Genomic DNA, 20,182 nt, shown 5'->3' with positions numbered 1-20,182 from the left:
TGCGCGTGTAAACACAACTCACACAGTTATGGAGCCACCACCAGCTTTCACAGTGCCTTATTGCCAGTCCCGGTCCATGGTTTCGTGAGGCCTGCTCCACACTACAGTCCTACCATCAGCTCTTACCACAAGAAATAGGGACTCATCTGACCAGACCACGGTTTCCCAGTCGTCTAGCGTCAAACCGATATGGCCACGAGCCTAGGAGACGCGCTGCATGCGATGTCGTGCTGTTAGCAAAAGCACTGACGTTTGTCGTCTGCTGTCATAGCCCATTAACCCCAAATTTCGCCACACTTTCCCAAAGGGATACGTTCATCGTACGTCCAACATTGATTTTTTTGCGGTTATTTCACGTAGCGTTTCTTGTCTATTAGCACTGACAACTCTTCCCAAACGCCGCTGCCCTCGGCACTGTGCATCTCGGAATACTGAATTCCCTAACGACTTTCGAAATGGAATGTCCCATGCGTATAGCAACAACGACAGTTCAAAGTCCGTAATTCCCGTCGTCGTCCATAACCACGTCGGAAACCTTTTCAGCTGTATCACCTGAGTACAAATGATAGCTCCGCCAATGCACTGTCGTTTTACACTTTACGTACTTTATATGTCAATATCGCTATCCCGTTACTTTTGTCACCTCAGTGTATTCTTCTGTGAAATTTCAACCGGGCGGGTCGCTCCAGAACTGAGAAAATGAGGTAAGGTTGGTTTTTACTACTTACGTGTAACTTTTCCGATTTTTTTCTTTAACATTGTATAATGTAGGTTTGTAAAGAAGAATCAGGTAATTATTCGATAATAGTACTGCAGTCTAGCTTCACTTTCACGTGGAAATAATTATTCCAGTTGGTCCCCAAAATCAACAATTCCGCGTTCGTTAGAAAACTGTGAAATTAGGCAAATCCCTGCATGTGTTTTTTGGGTTAATCCCCGCAGCTCCAGCAACGAGATGACAATTCTTCAAAGATAACTGCCACAAAAATGACGTTCACCGCACATTCCCCTAGATTATCTCGCTCAAGGCTGTCTAAAATGAAGATTTAGGGGAAACTTTTTGACAAAGCATTGAAATCTGTGCTCCTAACGTCGACACGCTATAAAGAACGAATGGAAGAAGAGTGCAGAGGAAAGAAAAGCTTGCTACTGAGAAGGAAAGACGTGCCAAAGAAAGAAAAGAGCGTGCTGTGGAAACAAAACGACGTGACAGATTTCATTACACTAGCTAGTCTCTTGCCTAATCGACAAGAGTTTATAATAGAAATGCTCAAAAATCTCAGATAGTATTAATTCCTGGCAGATTCCTGGCAGATTCATATCAGCGCACACTCCGCTGCAGAGTGAAAATCTCATTCTGGGAGTATTAATTCCGTTCGATAGGCCCAACGGTACCCACCTACCGCTGTGTCATCCTCAACCGATCAACTTCACTGGGGTAGTAGTATTAAGAGAACACGTTTAATATCACGGAAGAACCTACTTCGCGGATTCCGAAAGTAATTTTTATGTAGCTAAGCGAGGTAACGTAGTGGTAAGACGCTGTAATGGTATTGGCCGTCCACGTTTTCCATGGTTTCCACAAATTAATTAAGGTAAATGCTTGGATGCCAACGGCCTTGCCGCAGTGGATACACCGGTTCCCGTCAGATCGCCGAAGTTAAGCGCTGTCGGGCGTGGTCTGCATATGGATGGGTGACCATCCGGGCCGCCATGTGCTGTTGCCATTTTTCGGGGTGCACTCAGCCTTGTGATGCCAATTGAGGAGCTACTCAACCGAACAGTAGCGGCTCCGGTCAAAGAAAACCATCCTAACGACCGGGAGAGCGGTGTGCTGACCACACGCCCGTCCTATCCGCATCCTCATCTGAGGATGATACGGCGGTCGGATGGTCCCAATGGACCACTTGTGGCCTGAAGACGGAGTGCTTTTTAAATGCCGGGATGTTTCCTCTGAAACGGCTGAGCTTGTGCCCTGTATCTAACAACAACGTCATTGACGGGACGATGTACCCTGAGCTTCGATTTTCCATTTTTCAATTTTGAGGAAATCATCTGTGGCCATTTTTCAGTCTCGTTTATTTCGCACATGATGGGACCGTGAAAATATATTGATTCGGCTTGTAACTTCCCCACTTACCCTGCGAATGAATCGAGTGAAAAAAAAGATTACTTCGTGTAATAGAAGTATCTTTCGTCGCTCACTCGATGTAAATAAAACGTCATTTGCGGTGTGACCAAAACTAGCCATATATGATACTGAAATTGAAGTCTAAATTTACTCGACGGTCTGTCTCATTCAGGAAACTTTCAGTCTTAGTACAGTTGCCGCTGCTCCCTTGGGCCAAGAATGATTTGCGGGTGAAAGGTTTCTTGTTGAACATAATCTCGTCTTTCATGGAGAACTGCAACATGAACAGTTATTAATGTGAGGGGTTGTTATTTGGCATGAAATTTGCATTTAGAAGCCACTCATGAATATTTAGGTGCTTTCAGATCAGGATTCTGGACAGGTATGCTCAGAACAAGTATACCTTGCTCTTTTTCTTTATCTACATCGTAATGTCACTTGACCAGCAATTGGAACAAGAACTCTGCCACGTAGAAGAGCACTGTAGTATATTATGAGCCGTCGGAATGTGATTGTAAGTCTCTAGCGTGGCAGAGCACATTGCGCATGTTAATCCTCCATAAACAAGTTTATTAGCCTATCAGCCTGAACTACAAATTTTACCGCTGTCACTATGCGACATGGTGTACAGGTTTCACATGACATGCGTCTCACGCTGCACACATCTTGAACGAGCTTCGGGAGATTGACCACACGGATGTCTGTTCAGGAAGTACTGATGTTGGTTATTTACTTCACACGGATGAAATTACGTCTGCTATTGTCTCAACAATCTGATAAACTGTCGTATGTATTTAACCGTTAGAGATCATTTTTACTCTACATGAAAAAGCCTAATACGCCTACTTCTATGATGGTCGCTTCTTTTAATAAGACGATATTGCAGTGTCTGTTACCACGAATTACGATGCAAAATTACTTCAAACACGCATACATGCCGAAGGAACAGGCATTGCAGCGACTTATGAAATACATGAAGTTTGTTAGCAATTGCGAATATGGACTACCCTCAGCTGTATAAGGGAATGACGACATTGAAAATTTGTGAAAGACAGGTACTCGAACCCTGATTTCCTGCTTATTGCGAACGGTCACCTTACCATTTTTTTTTTTTTTTTGTTCAACTGTTCTGTTACCTCCATCATATTGCACATAGTGGTAATACTGATAAAGTGACTGAGATTAGGCTTCTTGCAGAGTCATGTAGGCATTTTTCTCCTTGATGTGGGACGGGAAGGAAAGACGCTAACACGTACTGTACAATATGTTTTGTAGAATAAAAAGCTGCATTTGTACTGTGGGAGATGAGCAAATTATGACCATAACATTTCTAGAAATGAAATTAAATAATGCGTAATTACTGTAATTAGTAATAATACAACTATAGTATGGTCATGGAATAATGATAATTGCTCCATTAATGGTGCAGCTCCATCTTGAAGTGAGGCAGATAAGTTACCACGAATTTCGCGCTTTTTATTAGGAAGACAAGATTATTTTAGTTTCCTGTCCTAGTGGACGCGAACTTAGAACAAAGCTAATACGAAAGAAAAAATCGAACTTTTGAGGCTGCTAATGAAATGAAAAGTAAATCAAATGTTGTTTCCAGTTCTTTCTTCCTGTTTTTTTTTATCTCGTCGCGTAGACCGGTCGCCTGGTGCGAGTCTATTTGAGCTGACGCCGACTTGTACGTCGTTAACGATGAACACCCAGTCCTAGAGAGGAAAAAAATCTGCAACCGACCGGGAATGAACTCGGGCTCCTCGTATGGCATTCTGCCGCGCTGACCACTTTTTTCTCCGCGAGCTGTAGCATTACCATTTTTTTGTTTTTCTCTTTTTTTCTTTTTTTGGGCAAGTGCTCTACAGACCCTTTTTTTTGCAGGCAAGTGCGCTACCTCTTCTTTTTTTTTACATTTAAACAGGAACAAGTGAAAATAAAAATAATTACTACCTTTTTGTGTACCATTTGGCTATCCGAGCAGGAATCACGGCTGGGCCCAAACTTCCATACGTCATCAACCTGTACTGGTACATCCGTTATTTATAGTCCCGTAGCGGGGAGACATTTTACTTGAAAGTCGCTTGATCGATGGTGGCTGATAAATACGTACTGCAGTACCCACATTATTTCAAATTACGTTGCAAAGATCCTTCCAGACATGTATGCATGCCAAATGGTAAGGAGATCGCTCGAAATAAGCAGAAAATCCGGCTTCGAGGCCCAACCGGCACAAATATTCATTGTTGTCATTCCATTGTACAGTTGATGGTAGTCCATATTCGCAATTGCGAATACAATAGTTGGTGACCCTTGACTTTCAGAAGGCTTTTCATAAAGAGTCTGAAAGAAAGCTGGTGATCCTTCACTTTCAGGAAGGCGTTTCATTGTTCCTTGAATTCCAGTAGGCGTTCGACAGAGCTCCGTACTGCAACATAATGAACAAAATGAGGGCAAACGGAATAAAAGACCCACTGTGTGATTGGACTGAAGATTTCCTAGCAAACAGATCACAGCATATCATTCTCAATGGAGGGAGGTCTTCAGAAGTAAAAGTAATTTCTGACGTACCTTCAAGGAGTGTTATAGGACCATAACTTTCTACTGTACACATAAATGGCCAAGTACGTTGGAAACCATAAGGCTTTTCGTGGATGAAGCTGATGTATAGAAATAAGTCCCAAGGCTAGAAAATTGTCGCGAAATGAAAGAATACCTCCAGGGAATCGACTGCTGGTGCAGAATTGACATTTGGACCTCACCATAAACGGATGTAAACCGTTGTGCAAAAATAGGTTGAAAAAACCATTATTGTGTGATTAGACAATTGAATAACAATCGCTGGAAGCAGTCACATCAATTAAATATCCGTGAGTATGCATACGAAGCGATTTAAAGTGGAACGACCACATAAGAATAATCGCAGATGCCAGACTCTGATTCATTGAAAGAATGCTCAGGAAGTGTAGTCGACTCACAAAGGGGATAGCTTACTAGACGCTCCTTCGACCAATGTTTGAATATTGCTCTTCAGACTGGGATCTGCACTAGACAGGAATGATAGAGGAAGTAGAGAAGATCCAAAGAAGAACACTGCATTTCGTGACAGATCCATGTAGTAAGCGCAAATGCGTCACGGAGGTGCTCAGTCTACAACAGTGGCAGACTCTGGGAAAGTGGCGTTCTGCGTCACGTTATGGTCTAATGTCGACGTCCCGAGAGCGCACGTTCCTATAAGAGGAAGCAGATATGTCGCTTTCTCCAACATATATCTCGCGGAAGATCATGAAGGTAAAACTAGATTCGATCCCACACAGAAACTTAACAAGGATCATAAGGTGGCTTGCGGAGTACACATGTAGTTATAGATGTTAATGACACACTGGAGCAGATGAGAAAACACGTACACCCCCTTGCCTATTGTTTGTTATGTGGGTGGGACACACACTGAAGCACAAATGGCAGAGACGTAGCGACAAAGAGTGCGGACAGCAGAACAGAGAATAACTGGACACGACAAGGTAGTGAAATAAGTGCAGGACTCAATTTAGGAAGTAGGATTAAACGGGATGACCGTAACAAGGAAGATATTAGGAATTGATTGTCACTTGCGGAAAAAAAATGAGATGAAAGAGCTCTGGTCTCTCCCAAAGTTAATATGTAAAGAACGAAGACGTTCTTGAAAATTTCCGTGTGGATCACGGCATTACGTTGTTGTGGTATTCAGTCCGAAAACTTGTTTGATGCAGCTCTCCGCGCTACTCTATCCTGTGAAAGACGTTACATCTGCTGATTATTACTGTAATCTACATGCACCTGAACTTGTTTGCCGTACTCACGCCTTACCCTCCCCCTACTATTATTACACCCCACAGCTCGCTTCATCACTAGGTTGATTTTCCTAGATGCCTCCGACATCATCTTTTAGTCAAGTTGTGGCATAAATTTCTGTTTTCCCCAACTCAGTTTAATCTCTCCTCATTGGCCATTTTGCATTTTCTGAGCAGGAATGGCTAGAGAACAAATGTAAGGCTGTAGTAACATGCATGACTAGGGAAGCGTAGATGCTGCCTACAGAGAAATTAAAGAGAATTTTGGAGAAAAGAGAAGCAGCTGTACTAATGCCAAGAGCATTGTATAGAAGTGAAACGTTCACTATCGTACATTCGGAGAAGAAGAAGAAACTGAAAGCGTTTGGAATTTGGTGGTAGTCAAGAATGTTAACAGTAGAATAAATGAAATATGAAATGAAGAAGTACTAAGAAGAAAGCCGTCCAGAGTGGCCAAGCGGTTCTAAGCACTACAGTCTGGAACCGCGCGACCGCTACGGTGGCAGGTTCGAATCCTGCCTCGGTCATGGATGTGTGTGATGTCCTTAGGTTAGTTACGTTTAAGTAGTTCTAAGTTCTAGGGGACTGATGACCTCAGAAGTTAAGTCCTATAGTGCTCAGAGCCATTTGAACTATTTTGAACTAAGAAGAAAAGGCGAGGAAAGACTTTACGGAATATATTTACGAGAAGTGACGGCAGGGTAACATGGTATTTAGTACTGCACGCAGAAATAGTCAATTCGGTGCTGGGAATAGTAGCAGAAGGAAAACAGTTTTCTTAAGAAACTAGATGACTGGAGTATGCAATACGTATTGAATAGAGTGCTGGGAGCAGCAGTTGCATAGTGGGGAGAAAATAATCGTAGTATAGAAAAAATGTATGACAGCATCCAACCAGTCGAAAGACGAGAGACGACTTTAAAAATTGCTTTTTTAACAAAATCCAGGAAGGGTAACAAAGAAGGAATACATGTAGAAAACTGCAAGGACTCACTGGGGTAATCGTAAGGAAACGCGACTGTTACCTGAAAGAAGTAGCTACCAATCGTTCGACCGGTTCTTGAATATCGTTCGCCAGTCTAGAACACTTACCAGGGGGAATCAATTGAGGAAATAGAGAAAATTCCATAGAAGAGCTTTGGAGCTGAAGTAAAAGGTTTGAAAATCATTCCGTTGAAGTGAAGTAATCAGTTGTTTCTCAGATTGTTTTCGTACGGTTGGAAAGAGCGCAAAACTGTAGTAACCTGCCGGTATAGTGTACCTTGACATCCCATACAAGATTCCTAAGAAAAATAGAGTGTCTCAGAGTTGTTAACCCCGCCAAAATCGATATTTGAGACGCAGGTGCAGTTCAGCTGAAAGGATGGCGGAGGAAGAAAATTACAGATGCATCGACAAATTTGAATCCTGGTCTTTCCGAATATGAACAAACGTATCAGCTTGACCGCGAAGCATTAAGTAGCGAATGCTCTGGTAACTACTCCTCGTCCTTTTGTCCAACCTGCAGTATAAACTGCACGCTTGTGGCAGTGTGACTGTAGTATCCAATGGGGGACGAAACTGACCCGCCGTCCCTGAGCTGCAATCGGCGACAGTAACTCAAAGACAATTGCAGCACCGATGCGGACTCGGCCCGGCCAAGTGCTGGCCCGCATGTTTATGTCCCTGTTGCCACCACTCCAGACGCGTACTGGGCTTTTTTCATATTCACGATTTCCACGCATCGTGCCTCATAAATCGCGCGGAACAAGTACGGCAAAGCATGAGCGTGCGTGAAGGAAACGAGAAAGGTAAACATTCCTCGGAACTGTGGGCAGAGAAACCGTGTACCTTGTACGGTGCGGTCGCGGGGCGCGCACAAAGACGGCAACTTATACGTCGGCGAGAATTTATCTTGTCGTCTCGTGCCTATAGGTCAGGGGCTTAACGTGTACCATTATTGGACGCAGCGGTGTGAAGCAAGGCGATATTTTCGTTGCTGCAGACGCACATGAGAACTGTTGATCGAAGAAAGAGTGGAGAAAAGGTGAAGGCAAGCGTCTGTCTTCTTCTGAGTGCCGTACACGTTACAGGGAGGGTCGACATGAATCTCTGGCAACGTTACTACGGTAAGCTAAAATCGAATAAAAGAATACAATGTTCTTCATGCCTGCAGGCGTACTCGCAGTAAAAATTGTAAAGAGGTAACATATTGTCAACGCAGGCTACGTATAAATTATTTCAGTTGGAAATAAATATTAGAACATCGCGATAAATGCATGCTTGAACATAAATGCAGGTCCCAGCTAAGACTGCACGGCACCTGTGTAATGTCCACAATTCGATGCAACTGTCGGTCGTGATCAGAACAGACTTCTGTGTACAAATGAAAGAAAACAGCCCTCGGTCACCATTTTTAACGAATTAACGGGGCTTCAACAATGCTAGGAGTGTCTTCCTCAGAATTTAAATCAAAGGATGATCTAGCCACGCGGGATTAGCCGAGCGGTTTAAGGCGCTGCAGTCATGGACTGTGCGGCTGGTCCCGGCGGAGGCTACGTCCTCCCTCGGGCATGGGTCTGTGTGTTTGTCCTTAGGATAATTTAGGTTAAATAGTGTGTAAGCTTAGGGTCTGATGACCTTAGCAGTTAAGTCCCATAAGATTTCACACACATTTGAACATTTTTTTTTTTTAAAGAATGGTTGGTTGGTTTTTGGGGGAAGAGACCAAACAGCGAGGTCATCGGTCTCATCGGAGTAGGGAAGGACGGAGAAGGAAGACGGCCGTGCCCTTTCAAAGGCACCATCCCGGCATTGGCCTGGAGTGATTTAAGGAAATCACGGAAAACCTAAATCAGGATGGCCGGACGCGGGATTGAACCATCGTCCTCCCGAATGCGAGTCCAGTGTGCTAGCTACTGCGCCACCTCGCTCGGTTTGAAAGAATGGTCTATAACATGGTCACAGAATTATGACTAAAAACGTATGATACAGGGTATAAGTACGGAATCATCGTGAAAGACTGGCAGTTTTGTTCAGAATTCTTTTGTAAAAAGGACTGAATGACAACTTGTAGCCGGCCGGTGTGGCCGAGTGGTTCTAACGCTACAATCTGGAGCCGCGCGACCGCTACGGTCGCAGGTTCGAATCCTGCCTCGGTACTGGATGTGTGTGATGTCCTTAGGTTAGTTAGGTTTAAGTAGTTCTAAGCTCTAGGGGCCTGAAGACCTCGGCAGTTAAGTCCCATAGTGCTCAGAGCCATTTGAACCATTTTTGAACAACTTATAGAAAGCAATATTGACGTGAAATACAGCCAAGAAACATTTGATAATTAAGGAGCGTAGGGCTACCTTAGAAGGAAAAGAACATTTCGGCAACCTGCACAAGGAGACCCGAAGTCAGATATCGAGTAACAGCTTTACACTGTTGAAAAAAGTTTTATTACGTAGCTGTAGCTGTTCGTTAAGGATGAGCCTATCCTTTCGAGCAAGACGTTTGAAAATCTTTAATTCTTCTAGAATATCTAGTCTACGCCCTTTCTTTTCGGTGTGCAAAATGTTGCTATCGAAGATGGCTTTAGGTAAATGACCTGTAATTAGAAGATGGTCGGCAAAAAATGAATTTTGGGGGATAATGCCATTTTTTCGTAGCAAGTGTTCTTTATATCCGGTAGTGAAGGCACGTCCAGTTTGCCCTATATAGTAAGAGGAGCAAGTATCGCAGACAATTTTGTAGACACCAGAATTTTCTAAATGGGAACGAATAGAACGTAAATTATGAATGAAGTTTTTTTTTCATATTCTTATTAGTAGAAAATATAACGTTTCAATCGTATTTCTTTCGAAGAATGCGTTGGATCTGATAAGAGATAGGCCCCATGAAAGGAATAGAGAAATATTTCTTTGAGTTAGACTCGATAACAGAAGTGCCTAGCGTAAAAATTCTTTTAGCAGTTTTCTTTTTAAGGACGTAATCTACTACGTTAGGTTTATACTCTTTAACTGCTATTGTTTTTTAAGTCAACTGATTTCGTAGTTGAACTTTTCTTTAGAAAGTGGGATGGAAATGGCTCGGTGAACAGCAGAATGAAAGAAGGCTTTTTTATGCGATTGTGGATGAGTAGAAGATGCAGGAACGATCTGGTCAGTATACGTTACCTTACGAAAAATATTGAAAGAAATTTTATTTGTTTCCATGGTAAGCGTCAAGTCAAGGAAGTTTAATTAACGGGCCTCATTTTCAAATTCGATAGTGAAAGAAATTCTCATATGAAGATCACTGAATAGGTTAAAGATACGATCAACACCGTCAGCGGGTCCTTTGTAGATGATTAGAATATCGTCAACGTATCTGGAATAAGAAAGAATGCGTAGTAACGCAGCTGGAAAACAATTAAAAAATTTTTCTTCTGGGGAGTAGATGAAAATATCAGCAAGGATTCCAGCTAACGGATTTCCCATAGCGAGACCGTCGGATTGCTGGTACAAATGTCCATTAAATTCGAAATAGTTGTACTTGACTACGACTGAGATGAGAGTCATTAAGTCTGTGATTTGTTCATCTGAAATATCTTCTTTCAACCGACGTAAATTTTTTTCTACAATTGTAAGCGTTTCCTGTACTGGAACGTTAGCATAAAGATTTTTGATATCGAAAGAAACTTACTTGGTGTCAGAACTGCATTCTAAATCTTTTATTTTTTGGACTAAGGTGTGACTGTTTGGGACGGAAAAACTGTTCACAAAAACGAATGATTTTCTCAGAGTTTCATGTAGAAATTTGGCCAGATCATTGTATGCAGTATTCATACTATTAGATATCGGGTGTATTGGATGAATAGGTTTGTGGATTTAAATTGAGAACGAAGTTTTGGGGGCCGAAGCTTCATGTTAATGAGCATTTTATTCTGAAACGGTTTGAGTAGGAAATTAGTGTTGTTGATGGCTGTCCTGACCTCTTTTTGTAAACCCGGCTAATTAGTTAAAAACAGTGACCGAAGGCTGTTTTCTTTCAATTGTAACTATTCACGGTATCTGAACGTGCAGCCATGTACAAAATTTTGAGATTTCTGTGTAGTTGTGAGTGCATTATGTTGGAGCTGAATGAAGTGGGCAAATCGTTGCTGATCGAATGGTGGATGTTTCCGCAATCGAGGAAGCCGAAGTGTATGGTGTTTCAAGAAACACCGTATCTAAGATTTATACCGTATACAGAGAGTGTGGGAAAACTTTATCCGCTATTTCACAACGCGTGTAGAAGTGTGTGTGTTGAGTTGTTGTGACAGAAAAGTTGGAAATTTGTGTTAAGGTCTTACGGGACCAAACTTCTGAGGTCATCGGTCTCTAAGCTTAGACACTACTTAATCTAAGTAAAACTAACTTACGCTAGGGGCAACACACACACACCCATGAGCGAGGGAGGACTCGAACCTCAGACGGGGTGAGCCGCGCGGACCGTGACGAGGAGCCGCGCGGCTGTCGTGACAGAATGTCATTGAAGTGGACTATGACGAAAAATGAGGGGATGACAGTTGAACAGGTCACAACAGGACGCTAACCTGTCGGCACAAAAACAATGCAAAAGGAGCTCCATTAGCAAGAAATTGCAGGTCGAACTGGAATTGAAAAAAAGGTTCAAATGGCTCTGAGCACTATGCGACTTAACTTTTGAGTATCAGTCGCCTAGAACTTAGAACTACTTAAACCTAACTAACCTAAGGACATCACACACATCCATGTCCGAGGCAGGATTTGAACCTGCGACCGTAGCGGTCGCTCGGTTCCAGACTGTAGCGCCTAGAACCGCCATGCTACTCCAGCCGGCAACTGGAACTCCAAAACTACTCATCAGTGCTACAAATCCCCGTAACAGGATAATGTGCTGCTGCCGAAGCAAAAAACGGGGACTATGGAGTAATGAAAGAAAGTCTCCAACGTCTGGCCGAGTTTACGTCTGGCATACGCTGTCCCAAGGCTGCGATGCAGACTGCTGCCAAAAGTTAAGGATAGCAGCGATTCGGTGATGGTTTGGGCAGCCATCTCGTGTGGTTCCATAGGCCCCAAGGCTACTCCGCTAGGTCGCATTACTGGTGAAGGTTATGTGACCATTGTGGCTGATTAGATACAATGTTTGTTCCCCAATGGTGACGCTGTGTTCCAAGACGACAGTCCCCCGGTTCCCAAAGCTCGCATCGTCCAGGACTGCGTTTGTCTGCACGAGAATGAATTGTGGTATCTCTGCCGGCCACCTTAGTCACCAGATCTCGGTACTATTGAGCCTTTGGAGAGAAAGGTCAGTGGTCTTTACCCAATCCTTCATCGTCACCTGAACTACCCATTGTTTTTCAGAAAGAATAGCGACAAAAGAGTCCCTTGATACCCTCATACGGGACATGTATTTTTCAACTCCCAGATGACTGGAAACGTTCTGAATGCCAACCGTTTTTCTACGCCGTGTTAGGCCGGTTAATATGTTACCGCTTGCAGCGTGTGCATTCAGTCACTCGTCCTGCATTTAATTGTGAGAATGACACAGAACTTGTTTGTTCCTTATTTACGTTTAACGACTTTCGCTGAGAAGAATTTCCGCACCGTTTTTTTAGCGGATCTCGCAATTTCAGCAAAATGTGACCACAACAAAATGTTCCAATGTGTGTGAAATATTATGGGTCTTAACTGCTAAAGTCATCAGTCCCTAAGCTTACGCACTACTTAACTTACAGTACCCTAGGGACAAACACACACACCCATGCCCGAAGGAGGACTTTAACCTCCGCCGGGACCAGCCGCACAGTACATGACGGCAGCGCTCGAGACCGCTCGGCTAATACACCGCGGCAAACGTGTCCACATTTAAGTGAAATGTATCCTGTCATATTCTCGATAGGTTTCGCAAATAATAACAATCTTAATTACTGTAGCGGACTTCTTAAAACTGTCTGCAGAACATTTACGCGACCTAGGAAGTGAAACAAAATAGGGGTATGATTTGTTCATCTCATGTTCAAAATCTTGTATGTTACTCAAATCGTTTACCACATGTTCGTTAAATCATCGTAATGTTGTATTGTGCTAACGGGCAACACTTCTCCCTGCAACAAGGATTTCACTGAGTACCTTAAAATATACTCAACAGCAATGTTGACTGATTCACGGATTTTACGAGGTGCATTGAAGTTCTAAGGCCTCTGATTTTTTTCCTAATTAACTACTCACCCGAAATCGATGAAACTTGCGTTACTTCTCGACATAATCGCCCTGCAGACGTACACATTTTTCACAACGCTGACGTCATGATTCCATGGCAGCGGCGAAGGCTTCTTTAGGAGTCTCTTTTGACCACTGGAAAATCGCTGAGGCGATAGCAGCACGGTTGGTGAATGTGCGGCCACGGAGAGTGTCTTTCATTGTTGGAAAAAGCCAAAAGTCACTAGGAGCCAGGTCAGGTGATTAGGGAGCATGAGGAATCACTTCAAAGTTGTTATCACGAAGAAACTGTTGCGTAACGTGAGCTCGATGTGCGTGTGCGTTGTCTTGGTGAAACAGCATACGCGCAGCCCTTCCCGGACGTTTTTCTTGCAGTGCAGGAAGGAATTTGTTCTTCAAAACATTTTCGTAGGATGAACCTGTTACCGTAGTGTGCTTTGGAACGCAATGGGTAAGGATTAGCCATCGCTGTCCCAGAACATGGACACCATTTTTTCAGCACTGGCGGTTACCCGAACTTTTTTTGGTGGCGGAGAATCTGTGTGCTGCCATTGATCTGACTGGCGCTTTGTTTCTGGATTGAAAAATGGCATCCACGTCTCATCCATTGTCACAATCGACGAAAAGAAAGTCCCATTCATGCTGTCGTTGCGCGTCAACATTGCCTGGCAACATGCCACACGGGCAGCCGTGTGGTCATCTGTCAGCATTCGTGGCACCCACTTTTCCAATTTTCAGGTCGTCATGCAGGATTGTGTGCACAGAACCCACAGAAATGCCAACTCTGGAGGCGATCTGTTCAAAAGTCATTCGGCGATCCCCCAAAACAATTCTCTCCACTTTCTCGATCGTGTCGTCAGAACGGCTTGTGCAAGCGCGAGGTTGTTTCGGTTTGTTGTCACACGATGTTCTGCCTTCATTAAACTGTCGCACCCACGAACGCACTTTCGACACATCCATAACTCCATCACCACATGTCTCCTTCAACTGTCGATGAATTTCAATTGGTTTCACACCATGCAAATTCAGAAAACCAATGAGTGCACGCTGTTTAAGTAAGGAAAACGTCGCCATTTTAAGTATTTAAAACAGTTCTCATTCTCGCCGCTGGCGGTAAAATTCCATCTGCCGTACGGTGCTGCCATCTCTGGGACGTATTGACAATGAACACGGCCTCATTTTAAAACAATGCGCATGTTTCTATCTCTTTCTAGTCCAGAGAAAAAAAATCGGAGGCCTTAGAACTTGAATGCACCTCGTATATCGAACACTATCAACGTCGTATGCGGTTCACGACCAGGAGTCAGCCTATCAAACAGAGGTTCTAAAGAACGGTTTATCTTAGGAAAGCCTAGATATCACTCTGCGGAAGCTTTCAGTACTTGCATAACCAGGGTGTCTACGTGGACAAGAAAAAAAAATTCCCGGATTTTTCCCGGATTTCCCGGTTAAAAACACAATTTCTCCCGGATGAAATTACGTATAAAGCGGGTGAAAATACATCCGTGTTAAGTAACAGTATACTTTCCCTCGGAGCTGTAAAACCTATCAGTCCTTTGAATCGTAAAGGTCTTATACCGGCGGAGGACGTCCCAGCACTTTAGGAAACGAAATCCAGGAAAAACAATGCGTTTGGAAAGTCGTTTGATGCGAGACAATATGCACAGAGTTTATTTTCGTATTGCTAAAGTATATACACAAATTACAGCACGGTAGCTTCCGAAACTCTAAAATAGAGATTGCGTTGAGCGATGCACTTTGTCAGCCAGTCATAGCTTATGTCACTTGATCTCGCTAGCGAATGACGGCAGTTATTCAGAACACGAGGTCTACGAGAAAGACAGGCCGCGGCGCGTACGTTACGAAGGTGGGCCGAGCTCGCTCAACTCAGCAAAGTGCGTTTCTACACTGGTTAACTCGTAAGTAGATGTGTATGTACGAACGAGAATTGCATCGTCTATTTGGCATCCACTGTTATTAGCCCTACAATGATAGGAAGTCCGTAGGCCTACTAACAGGCTCTAATTTGGCAATTAAAATCGTGCCAAAATGATTATCAGTTGCGTAGAAAAGTCGAGGTGTTCTGGCATGAAAAGACTTGTGACATTACCCAGTAACACATTATGCACATTTTTTTGAAGGTCAATTACACTTTTTGCCATCGATCGCATAATTTTTTATCTATGTAAAAACAACATTAAATATGAAAACTAACTTGAAGCTCGGTCTTTTTTTAGCGTGTGTTACACGTTAAGTCATATCAAATACAAATATGCCGGTAAAATTTTAAATAGTGGCATAAATGACTTATCTTCTCGGCCCGACATTTTTCAAATGGCTGATTCTCAAAGTGTTACGTTTTGAATGAGAGTTATAACGCCCTGTGATTTAAGAAATTCACTGCACATTCTCACACGTAACATAAATCAACTTGCGTGGAAATTTCCTTTGAAAGTAACGCATCTCAAGCCACTATTCGTAATATTTTCTGGTGATCTGTTAGAAATGTAAACAATTGTGACGCCACACACATCGAATGCACGTTAGTTGTTACGGACGTACTGCATAATCTTCGACCTAAAGCCTTTGACACTTAACGGTGTCGGCAAGCTGGTCTGTGCATTGTGTAAATTACCCATTTTCTATGCAACTTAACTTTTATTTTGGTGTTATTCTCTGATTTGTGTTTCATTGCTGCAATATTATTCAGCAGTAGTGGACTAAAGTTCTTTGTCAGCGTATCAGATCTTACACGTCACACCTACAAAACTTTAACTGAAATCTAAAACAACGAAAAATCCCGGAATTCTAAAAAATTCCCGGGTTTTTCCCGAATTTGTCCCGGATGAAAAAATTCCCGGGTTTTTCCCGGAATTCCCGGATGTCCCGGGCCGTATACACCCTGATAACTGAGCTCCGTTACTCCAAAAGAAACAGTGTTGACTCAGATGTGAAGAAGTTGTCGGTGCGAGCTTAACAGCGTGAAAGTCCGAAAACTGGTTTGGTGCAGGTCTGCAAGCTACTCTATCATGTGCAGGCTTTTTCATCTCATAATGGCTACTTCAACCTACTTCTGTTTGAATCTGCTTGATGTATTCATCTCGTGGTTTTCCTCTACGACTTTTACCCGGAGCCGCGCGGGGTAGCCGTTCGGTCTAGGGCTTCTTCCACGGTCCGTGTGCCTCCCCCCGTCGGAGGTTCGAGTCCTCCCGTAAGTTAGTATAAGTCAGATTAAGTAGTGTGTAAGCCTCGGGACCGTTGACCTCAGCGGTTTGGTGCCATAGAACTTACACAAATTTCCAATTTTTTTTTTTATGCCGACGCTTCCCTCCAGTATTCAGTTCAGTATCTCCTTATTCGTTACGTGATCTACTCATCTAATCTTCAGCATTCTTCTCCAGCACCATATTTCAAAACCCTCTACATGGTACACTCCGAACAAAGACCTTCACAAAAGACCTCCTAACGCTTAAATCTTTATTCGATGTTAGCAAATTTCATCCTTCGGAAACGTTTGTCTCGCCATTGCCAGTCTGCAAAAAAAAAAAAAAAAAAAAAAAAACTCTGAGCACTATGGGACTTAACTTCTGAGGTCATCAGTCCCCTAGAACTTAGAACTACTTAAACCTAACTAATCTAAGGACATCATACACATCCATGCCCGAGGCAGAATTCGAACCTGCCACCGTAGCGGTCGCGCGGTTCCGGACTGTAGCGCCTAGAACCGCTCGGCCACCCTGGCCGTCGCCAGTCTGCATTTATAACAGAACTCATCAATAACTTGAGTGTCTCACTTCCTAATCTGATTTCCTCAGCATCTCCTGATTTAATTCGACTGCATTCCATTATCTCTTGCTTTTGCTGATGTCCATCTTATATTCTTCTTTGAAGACACTGTCGATTCCATTCAGTTGTTTTTCCATGTCCTTAGTTTTCACTCACACAATTACAATGTCATCGGCCAACGTCAAAGTTTTTTTTATTTCTTCTCCCAGCACCTTAACTCCTCCTCCAAATTTTTCTTTGGTTTCCTTTACTGCCTGCTCAGCGAACAAACTGAATAACTGCCGATACATTGCGGATATTAGTATCATCGCAAGCTTTTAACCGCTGTTGCTTAGGCTCCAGATACAGCAGTGTCGTCAACTATCGGAGGAAATAGAATCTGAAGACAAACACGCTGTATAGGAGGACTGCCAAATATCGGAGCGAAGTCCCCATCCCGTCCGTTTCAATACCGTGCTGCCCAAGACGCCCGCCTCCAGGTGAGTCGCCGATACATATGTATGAATGAGCGGCCGCACACCGCGCGCGCCCGCTTTTGTTCGCTTCTTTCCGGGAAGACGTCGGCCCGGCTTTCCCGGCCGGCTGTCAGACGCCGGAGGTCACGGTAGTTGGACTAGAGTAATAGCCCAGCTATTCTGACCATTGGTGGCTGCACTTTGGGCGAAGGCAACAAAGGGAACGTCGTATAACAGCTGCCATTCTTGGACACACCAAGGAGCCACGCTATGGGACTCGAAAAATCGGTGTTCTGTAAATTGCCCCCAATGAAACTTGCAGCCAGTGAAAGCTGCACCGCAGGCCGCTGTGGCCGAGCGGTTCTAGGCGCTCCAGTCTGGAACCGCGCGACCGCTATGATCGCAGGTTCGAATCCTGTCTCGGGCATGGATGTGTGTGATGTCCTTAGGTTAGTTAGGTTTAAATAGTTCTAGGGGACTAATGACCTCAGATGTTAAGTTCCATAGTGCTCAGAGCCATTTGAACCATTTGAAATCTGCACCCAGAGATGGTCCCCAGTCTGAACACGACGACTTGCCCGACTGGTCGGAGAGCCGAGGGCTGTTACGTATTGTACAGCCGATGAGGAACAAGAACCGCAATTCCAAAATTTTCACAATCGCAAGAGGTCATAACTTGTTTTATTTTCTGTCTGACAAAATGATCAGATATTCAGGAACTACAATGGAAAATAAGAAAACCAAATAGTAAACTTAAAATAAACTAAACCCCGTCCGATGACGCCGTGAAGGCCCAACGGAACCGACCGGCCGCCGTGTCATCCTCAGACCACAGACGTCACTGGTTGCGGATATGGAGGGGCATGTGGTCGGCACACCGCTCTCCCGGCCGTTTTGTCAGTTTACCGCTACTTTTCAGTCAAATAGCTCCTCAGTTTGCCTCACAAGGGCTGAGTGCACCCCGGTTACCAACAGCCCTCGGCAGACCGGATGGTCACGCACCTAGTGCTAGTCAGCCCTTAAATTCGGTAATCTGACGGGAACCGGTGTTACCATTGCGGCAAGGACGTTGGCAAATAACAGACTTAGAATCTAATAATTGTTTATCCTAGAAAGTATCGGATAGATTATATAATGGTAAGACAGATATTTAGGAACCAGGTTTTACATTGTTTTTTTGACATTTACTTGGGCAGATGTGGACTCTGACCACAATCTATTGGTTATGAACCGTAGATTAAAACTGAAGAAACTGCAAAAAGATGGGAATTTAAAGAGATGGGACCTGGATAAACTGACTAAATCAGAGGTTGTACAGAGTTTCAGGGAGAGCATAAGGGAACAATTGACAGGAATGGGGGAAAGAAATACAGTAGAAGAAGAATGGGTAGCTTTGAGGGATGAAGTAGTGAAGGCAGCAGAGGATCAAGTAGGTAAAAAGACGAGGGCTACTAGAAATCCTTGGGTAACAGAAGAAATATTGAATTTAACTGATGAAAGGAGAAAATATAAAAATGCAGTAAATGAAGCAGGCAAAAAGGAATACAAACGTCTCAAAAATGAGATCGACAGGAAGTGCAAAATGGCTAAGCAGGGATGGCTGGAGGACAAATGTAATGATGTAGAGGCTTATCTCACTAGGAGTAAGATAGATACTGCCTACAGGAAAATTAAAGAGTCCTTTGCAGGAAAGAGAGGCACTTGTATGAATATCAAGATCTCAGATGGAAACCCAGTTCTAAGCAAAGAAGGGAAAGCAGAAAGGTGGAAGGAGTATATAGAGGATCTGTACAAGGGCGATGTACTTGAGGACAATATTATGAAAATGGAACAGGATGTAGATGAAGATGAAATGGGAGATACGATACTGCGTGAAGAGTTTGACAGAGCACTGAAAGACCTGAGTCGAAACAAGGCCCCGGGAGTAGACAACATTCCATTAGAACTACTGACGGCCTTGAGAGAGCTAGTCCTGACAACACTCTACCATCTGATGAGCAAGATGTATGAGACAGGCGAAATATCCTTAGAGTTTCCAATCCCGAAGAAAGCAGATGTTGACAGATGTGAAAATTACCGAACTGTCAGTTTAATAAGCCACAGCTGCGAGATACTAACGCGAATTCTTTACAGACGAATGGAAAAACTGGTAGAAGCCGATTTCGAGGAAGATCAGTTTGGATTCCGTAGAAATGTTGGAACACGCGAGGCAATACTGACCTTACGACTTATTTTAGAAAAAAGATTAAGGAAAGGCAAACCTACGTTTCTAGCATTTGTAGACTTAGAGGAAGTTTTTGACAATGTTGACTGAAATACTCTCTTTCAAATTCTAAAGGTGGCAGAGGTAAAATACAGGGAGCGGAAGGCTATTTACAATTTGTACAGAAACCATATGGCAGTTATTAGAGTCGAGGGCACGAAAGGGAAGCAGTGGTTGGGAAGGGAGTGAGACAGGGTTGTAGCCTCTCCTCGATGTTATTCAATCTGTATATTGACCAAGCAGTAAAAGAAACAAAAGAAAAATTCGGAGTAGGTATTAAAGTCCATGGAGAAGAAATAAAAACTTTGAGGTTCGCTGATAGTAATTCTGTCAGAGACGGCAAAGGACTTGGAAGAGCAGTTGAACGGAGTGGACAGTGTCTTGAAAGGAGGATATAAGATGAACATCAACAAAAGCAAAACGAGGATAATGAAATGTAGTCGAATTAAGTCGGGTGATGCTGAGGGAATTAGATTAGGAAATGAGACACTTAAAGTAGTAAAGGAGTTTTGCTATTTGGGGAGCAAAATAAC

At 43.4% G+C, this 20,182-nt stretch overlaps 1 pseudogene; it reads left to right on the top strand.

Moving 5' to 3' along the window:
- Positions 1-1,609: 1,609 nt before the first annotated feature.
- On the top strand, positions 1,610-1,727 carry LOC126098420 (5S ribosomal RNA; annotated as a pseudogene).
- Positions 1,728-20,182: the final 18,455 nt, after the last annotated feature.

This window comes from Schistocerca cancellata, chromosome 1 (assembly GCF_023864275.1).
Source record: "Schistocerca cancellata isolate TAMUIC-IGC-003103 chromosome 1, iqSchCanc2.1, whole genome shotgun sequence".
Classification (NCBI taxonomy): Eukaryota; Metazoa; Arthropoda; class Insecta; order Orthoptera; family Acrididae; genus Schistocerca; species Schistocerca cancellata.
This window is presented reverse-complemented; position numbering and strand designations above follow the sequence as displayed.